Below are 8,478 nucleotides of genomic sequence, written 5' to 3'. Positions count from 1 at the left end.
CACTGAAATAATAGCGTTGCTTTTTTAGCACTGCAAACCAATTTCTCCCCGTCGGGGAATTGAACCCCCGGTCTCCCGCGTGACAGGTGGGGATACTGACCACTATACTGCCGAGGACGTGACTTGTAGTCACGAATCCCTATAAGAGTCTCTAAGCAGCTTAAACCTAGATTTGTTTACATTAGACCTCGATAATATATTTACATTTTATCCGACATAATCGGGGTTATTTTATCAAGAATTCCTATTTTATCCTGTTTTATCCATTTCTGGATTTTTTCATTTCCATTTATATTTATTTTGGGGTTTTTTCTTAGTAGTATTGGGTTTTTTCTGGATTTTAAAGTATCTCGTTTATGTAACTGGTCACTGGGGTAGTAATCAATGGCAGAGGATGGAGCATCTAGTAGTAGAAATGCTACTACAGTAAGACTCCATGGAAGCAAAATAAAAATTCCTGTTCCTCTGCCAAACATTTTACGATGTGGGGAGCCTACATGCCGAGGTGAGAGGGGAAACGGGCCCTGGTCAGGGGAACGTAGGAAACAATTGGCGGAGAAACACATCAAAGAATGCCATTCCAGAAGAGGGGTTCAGTTCGCGACCCAGTATGTCTGCATTGGCTGCAAGAAGGAATTTAATTCCTTTATTTCAGCCGGCAGGCATGCCAGACCATGCACTGAGTCTCTCTCTGCCAGTATTCTCCGCCAATCACTCGAACTCACCGTTTCTTCGGAAATTGGTGGCTCGCAGTTGTCTCCAAACTCCCCTGACACTCAGCTCCCCACTTTTCCCCCTTGCAGAATAGAGGGGGATAAAACTATTTTAAAATACCCCGAGAGACCAACTAAATGTCCTAGGTGTGAATGGACTACCCTGGCAACAAACACCCGCGCCATGGCTAGTATCCATCGACACCTAGAGACATCCCACACACTCCGACTTGAAAAGTATTGGGAATGCGGGGTGTGTGGATTTGCTGGAGATTGCCCCACCCTTAAAGGACATTACCAAAGGCTACATTCTGATACCCAACCATCACCCTCAGTCCAATTTGCAGGGATTTCCAACTTGGATACCTCTAGCCGTGATTCTTCTGATGCAGAGATTTCCCCAGAGGAGGGCCCAGCAATCGAGGAAGTGGTCCCTGGTAATGCTCTAACTCCGGCAAATTTTAGCACCAGCCCCGTGATTGAGAGGGAGTTCTCAGCATCTATTAATACACAAAATTTTAGCTGGCTTTATGAACTCCCTCCTCAAGAAATTGGCAACCCACCCATTTTATCACCGAAAATTTTACTCCCCCTACCTGACCAGGAATCCTCAACCATCACCTCCAGTCAGCAAAACAATCGAGGACGCAGTTAAAATAGCTCAGAAGTGCAGAGCCAAAGAGGCTCCGATTTTGTTAGTCTCTGGGTTTCTGCCTTCTCGATCTGTGAGACTCTTCAAGACCTACAAGAAGTCCTCGAACGTTGCACAGCTGACTGCTTACCTAAACACAGATTTTACAAGACCCTAGCACTGAAAAACCCCGAGGAAACCCTGATATAAGAAATCGAAATCAAAACCGGCAGATGCAGAAGGCCCGGCGACAGATCAAGAGCAAAGCGTACGAGGCGAGGAAGATTCAGCGGCTCTTCAATGTTTACCCCAGAAGAGTCGTTCGAGAGGTGCTCGAAGACCGTTCACCCTCGTACAATGGTACTGTACATGATGCGGAGGTATATCTCAAGAGGACTTACGACCGATTGAGAAAATCTCCGCATCAGTGCCAAAGTGCGAGGGAACTCTACGACACCTGCAACTGGTCCCAACCATCAGAGGACCAGATGAACTTCTCCTCAATCGTGCGGCCAGCCAACAAGAGCTTAAAGCCAAACTTCGCCGGGCTACCAACACATCACCAGGGGTGGATGGCCTTGAATACCGTCATCTTAGAGCCATCGACCCCAACTGCATTCTGCTGGAAACAGTTTGTAAAATGGTTTGAAAGCTAGGGATTCCTAATTGTTGGAAGACATCGCGTACGGTCCCCATTTTTAAGAAAGGGGACACTAGCGATTATTCCAACTTTAGACCAATATCCCTTCTTCCTACCATTTACAAACTGTTCTCGGGAGTGATCAGCCAGAGATTGACGGAGGTTGCATCAGACCTTGGCTGGTTATCTCCCGAGCAAAAGGGTTTCCTCCCGGGGGCCCATGGTATCCAGGAGCAGACGCAGCTCTTGCAGACGGTTGTTGAGGAGACAAGAATTAAGCGTAGGCACGTATCTATAGCATGGCTGGATATGTGCAATGCGTTTGGATCTGTGCCTCACGGCATTCTGGGAGAGCTGTTCAGTTCTCTCCCAATACCAGAAGACCTCCGTCGCATCCTGGTGGACATTTATTCCGGAAATCGGCTGGATTTCGCCGTTGGTGATGAATCCGTCCGCATTTCTCCGACAGCAGGTGTTCGCCAGGGTGACGCTCTTAGTGCCCCTATTTTTATCCTGGCTTCCGAGCCCCTCGTCAGGGCCGGAAAGTCCAACATTAAACCCGGATTTTTATTATTTGGCTCGCTCGTCAAAACCACGGCATATGCTGACGACATTGCCGTGGTCACAAATTCTCCTGATGAGAATTTGCTCCAAAATATTTTAGACGTTTTATCCCTCACCGCAAACACATTGGGACTGCAATTTAATGCCGGGAAGTGTGCTTGCCTGGTCTTTTACAAAGGCAAGTTGTCTGAAGCTCAGTGCCGAATCGGTAATCAATCAATTCGGTGCTTGGGTCCAGATGACCAAGAGACATATCTTGGTACATCGATCGGCGGAAAATTGCGGTTCCGACCCCCCACTGACCTTATCCCTAACCACGACAAGATTGCCGCCTCTCACCTTGCACCATGGCAAAAACTTGAAATTTTCCGTAGTCACCTCCTTCCTTCACTTTCCCATCACCTCGCTTCGGGTCGGGTCCTGAAAGATTCCCTTACCCAACTGGACACTAAGTGCAGGAAATTCCTAGGCCATATATGCAACTTACCCAACCACGCAACGGTCCCCTTTTTCTATGCGGATCGGCGGGTTGGGGGCCTAGGGACATGCCGCCTCACGGATGATGCCGATATCTGGACCATCGCCAGAGCTGCTCAACTCCTCACTTGTAGAGACACTACAGTGAGGAACGTTTGCCAAGAGCAGCTCCACGACACCATCCGGCGAGGGTTCAGAACGGAGCATCCAGGAGTGTTACCAGTTGGGGAATATCTTTCAGGATCCGTTGATGGGGGGCTCTACAGACTGAGGTACGCGGAGGCAGGGTTTAATCTTTGGACCCTTGTCCGTCAAGCTGCCAAACGACTGGGAGTGCGGATTGATGTATCCGGCGACGAAAATTTAAGAATTGTCGGCAATGACGTCTCCGTAAGCCCAGTTAAGGCAGTCCTTGGACTTCGGAAAGTAGCACGGCAGCGCTATACCAGGGACCTGCTGATTGACAAGAGCCACCAGGGAGTTGTTGCCACCAGCCTCTCCCTGGAAGGTTCGTCAAAAGACATGGCTCGCCTGGTATCCTGTCGTACGCCCCTCTACTTTCGCGACTGGAGATACCTTCACAGGGCCCGTCTCGACATCCTTCCACTTCGAGGGCATTCGTGGTTTTGCTCTCAGGAGCAAGCCACCAAGCCTCTCCAGTTAGGCACCAAGCGGCACAATACCATACAAGATCTTCTGGAAACGCTGCTGGTCAAGAAGGGCCACGATGTCACTGTTAACAAAGCCATCCCGGGCAACGTTTAAGACCTGATGTTGAATTTCAACTATCTGGTTCCCGGGTGATGGTTGACGTCGTGGTCTGCTATGACCAACCAGGGAGTATGGAGAATGCCTACCAACGAAAGCTTGAAAAATATTCCTCGCTTGGTAGGGTTCTTCCCCTGGTTGTCGGGTCACTTGGATCGTGGTATCCCAGGAACGATGACATCCGCTCGGTACTTACGTATCGACGGACGTTCCTGGGGTGCATTTAGATTCAAGGCCCGATTAGCAGCTATCCAGGGATCTATGGAAATGGTATGTGCCCACTTCCACTATGGTGCACCAAACCCCGAAAACGAGGAAACCCCCCCCTCTCCAAGTAGATACCCCTTACCCAGTAGATTAGGAAACCCTTTTAAAAATCTTTTCCCGTTTCAGCATATTTTTAATTTCTCCTTTATTTTTATGTATTTTTTATTGCACTCCCAAACATTGAAGTTTTTTCCCAAACGGAAACCCCTTCAAAAACTAAAAACTAACCACTAAACAATATGGGATTAGTCTATCTTATTGTTGCACAAATCTGCATAATTTAACAATAACGCGCTTTTCCCCCTAGAGCGCAATCATGGGATCTTCGGAAACGGTGTGTGTCCACTTCCACTACGGTGCACCAAACCCCGAAGACGAGGAAAACCCTCTCTCCACGTATTTACCTCTTACCCAGTAGATTGGCATGCCCTTTTTAATATCTATTTCTCTTTTATTGCATTGTAATGCCTTTCGATTATTTTTACTTATTTTAAATGCACAAGCCCGAGACAAGTTTACTTTCCACTGGAAAACCTCTTTAAAAACTTAGCACTAGACTAAATGGAATTAAGTAATTTATTGTTGCAACGATCTGCATAACTTAACATTAACCCGTTTAATAGTAATTACCCACACTTAGCCCCCTTTTTGGAATACAACGCAGTAACGAAAACAACTGCTCGATACCAACGTCGACGGATGATCCTGTGGTGCACTTCGATTCAAGGCCAGATTAGCAATACAGATCATGGTTTATGGAAATTGTGTGGTTCCATGGGCATGGATAAACACATGTCAGAATGGCCGAGCGGTCTAAAGCGCCAGACTCAAGGGTAAAACCTTGCTCCTCAGAGAGAAGCATCAGATTTCTGGTCTTCAATGAAGGCGTGGGTTCAAATCCCACTCCTGACAAAGTTTTCTCTTGGGCGATGTCCTTGTGAATGGATTTATTATTCAAATCTGTTGGGTTGTCCAACGCGATGGTGGTATAGTGGTTATGACAGAATTTTATTTTCCTTCCTGGAACAACCATATATGGCACACATTTCATCAAGGGCGAAATGGCATGAAGAGATATGAACATAAAACAGACATACAAGATCATAAAATTACTTACACGAAAGCTCTATAACATGAAAAAAAAAGTAGAATACAGTTCAGAGTGCAATTTCCAATACTATTTACGGGGTGTTAACCGGAGGTAAGCGTTTTATATTTCTGTGTCGGGAGCATTTGTGCTAGCCAGGTGTTCCTTTACCATCTCCATAGATCCTTTAATCGCCGTCAATCTTGATTTCCTCCGGAATGACGACCAGCTGCGTTGGTCAATACCTAGAAGAGATCGGATATCGTCGTTCCGAGGATACCAAGAACCCATGGAGCCAAGCACTAGTGGTAGCACTTGTCCGAGGTGTTGGTACTTGGCGTCTTTCCGATTGTATGCTGCTTCGAGGTTTTCAGGTAGGTCGTAGGAAACCCCGACGTCAATCATCAGACGAGAACCTGAAACTTGGAGCTCGACGTCGGGTTTCAGTCGCGATTCTGGTAGTTCCCGGTTGATGGTGGCAGCATACCCCTTTCTAGATATCAACTGGTAGAGGAGCTCTAAAACGGCGTCATGTCTTTGCGTAGCCAGAGGCAAATTGACTCTACAGTTGTTGAGGACATGAAAACCGTTTTCTATCTATCCTTGCTCTTAGGCGTTTGGCAGCTCCGCGAGCGAGTGTCTACAGGTTGGAACCAGCCGGACCATAGCGAAGTCTGTAGAGACCGGCCTCCGTAGACCCGGAAAGGTATTCCCCAATCGGAAGAGTTGCTGGGGCTTCCTCTCTAAACCCTCGCAGTATGGTATCCTTACGCTGTTCCGTGAAGATGTCCTTCATAAGCTGATCCTTGCTAGTGAGCAGCAGAACAGCTCTTGCGAGGGTCCAGATGTCAGCATCATCAGTAAGGCTGAAAGTTCCGAGGCCACCTACTCGACGATCAGCGTAAAAGAATGTTGTCGTGGCAGTGTTGGGAACCATGCTAATGTGTCCAAGAAACTTGCGGCATTCGGTGTCGATGGAGGTGAGGACATCCTTTAGGACTCTTCCAGACGCTTAATGATGAGATAGCGATGGAACAAGATGACTCCGATATACCTCAAGTTTCTGCCATGGTGCTAGTAGAGATGTAGCGATTTTGTCGAGATTACTGATGAGCTGATTTGGAGGGCGGAACCGAAGCTTAGCGCCGATTGGAGTGCCGAGATAGACCTCTTGATCCTCTGGACCCAGAGATCTAATTGGTCTCCCTTCAACAAATAGGTCTACTTGAAAAGCTTTCCCACTGATGAAGTTTAGACTTGCACACTTCTCGGCATTGAACTTAAGCCCCAGGATTTTAGCTACTCGTGATAAGTGGTGAAGTGTCTCTTGAAGTACTTGGGCTGTATTGGACACTACCGCTAAATCATCGGCGTAGGCTGTAGCCTTGACAATTTTTCCGAAGAGGTCGATTCCAGGGTTGCTCTCCGACAGTGCTGCTCGGGTCAGTAGTTCGGCGGCAAGGTTGAAGACGGTGGTGCTGAGAGCATCACCTTGCCGAACTCCTGCTGATGGTGATATAGATATAGACTCCTTTCCGACAAGAAGTTCATGATGTTTCCAGAGTATATATCGGAGAGCATGCGCTTCAGGCCATTTGGCAGTGGAAGAGAGAGAAACAACTCGAACAGCACCTCATGTGGAACTGAACCAAATACATTGCACAAATCCAGCCAAGCCATGGACATGCACTTGCGCTTGGAAGTTGTTTCTTCCACGGCAGTCTGAAGAAGCTGCGTGTGTTCTTGGATGCCATGAACGCCTGGTAAAAATCCATTTTGCACCCGGGATAACCAGCCTAACTCTACTGCGATGGTGGTGACTTTCTGGCTTATGATGCCAGAGTAAATTTTATAGAGGGTAGAAAGAAGGGAGATTGGCCTGAAGTTAGAGAACTCAGTCACTGGGGTCGTCTTTTTTGAAAATGGAAACCGTTCGTGACTTCCGCCAAGCACTTGGAATCCCAAACTGCCACACCTTTTCATAGATAACTTCGAGTAGGCGGCCTTGAGGATCGAGGGCTCTTATGTGGCGATACTCGATTCCGTCAGTTCCCGGGGCGGAATTGGTAGCGCGCCGGAGTTTCTGTTCAATTTCCTCCCTGGATGGCGGCCGATTCAAAAAACTTAACTGATCTTCTGTCGGGCTTGACCAGTTGCAGGCGTCGAAGAGTCGTCTAGCCCTAGTGCATTCTTCTGCCGGCAGATGAGGACGGACGTATGTACGTTGAATGTGTCGGTCCGCAGCCTCAGTGGTGCCACTATAGGGGGAAGACTTTTCGCCAAGTACCTGCCTAACGGCTCTCTTTGGATAGATGTTGAAGAGCCTTTGAATACGGCTTGCCTCTTCGGGTGTTGACTTTTTCCTTTGACGAAGTCTTTGCAGCTGTCGGGACTGATTTCGATGTCTTGATCCCCTTGGAGGATTTCCTTGCTTGGGACACTGTTCTTGAAATGGTAGCTCTGTGGTTGAAGCTCTAGCAAGCCAATCGGTGGTGCAACGCCCCAAAACATTGTTGAAATCCTCCATGTTATTACAACTTCTGAAAACATTATCCCATAGAAGGAAAAAGTGTCCAGATCGTTGTGTTGGTTGCTCTGTGGAGGGAACCATAACATCTGCTTCGTCAAAGGTCGACCGTTGTAAGGGATCCGGTGTGGGTGTTATTTGCCGTGGAATTTCTATTGCTGTAGTTGAGGGACTCGATACAATAGGGAGTGGTGGCTCCGTCGAGGAAAGCTCCGTTGTTGGTGGAACGCTTGTGTCGGAAAGAGATGCATTGGAATTCGTTGATCTATCAACTTCTTCGATTCCTGAAGCATCCGCTTTGCAACGGTAGGGTAGTGAAAATAGCCAGCTGTCGTTCGGAGCATCTTCTGTATCTTCCCCCTCAACTTGATGAGATGAAGGAGGAGGTTCTTGAGGTGGGGACTTATTCTCTGGGGTGTTCGTTATCGGCTGCGGTGATGTAGATACCGTTACTAGGGTTGTTGGTAACCCAATGGTTCGAGGGGCTTGACTTTGGCTAGAAGACGACGGCATGCACTTTACGTCATGAGCGTGCATCTTCTTACCCTGGTCAATAATCCCGCACTTTGAGCATCTCCAAAACTTCTCAAGTCGAAGTGAATGTTTTATCTCCAGGTGGCGCGTCATCGAGTGCATGGTGTTGCAGTTGCTTGCAAGTGTTACCCAACCACACCTAGGGCACTGAGACGGCACCCCAGGGTAGGACAGGATGAGTTTGTCACCAAATATTTCCGGAATAGGGAACACTCTGCGAGTTGAACTTCGCCTATCGGAAGACATAGAAAACGCTCCCACTGACCTGAG

General features: G+C 47.8%; 1 non-coding gene across 1 annotated transcript; it reads left to right on the top strand.

Annotated features, from left to right (window-relative positions):
- The first annotated feature begins 4,854 nt into the window (after nucleotides 1–4,854).
- On the top strand, nucleotides 4,855–4,972 carry Trnal-caa (transfer RNA leucine (anticodon CAA)). The gene is made up of 2 exons: nucleotides 4,855–4,892; nucleotides 4,928–4,972. It is a non-coding gene; the product is annotated as a tRNA-Leu (tRNA).
- Nucleotides 4,973–8,478: the final 3,506 nt, after the last annotated feature.

Source organism: Daphnia carinata, chromosome 7 (assembly GCF_022539665.2).
Source record: "Daphnia carinata strain CSIRO-1 chromosome 7, CSIRO_AGI_Dcar_HiC_V3, whole genome shotgun sequence".
NCBI lineage: Eukaryota > Metazoa > Arthropoda > Branchiopoda > Diplostraca > Daphniidae > Daphnia > Daphnia carinata.
This window is presented reverse-complemented; position numbering and strand designations above follow the sequence as displayed.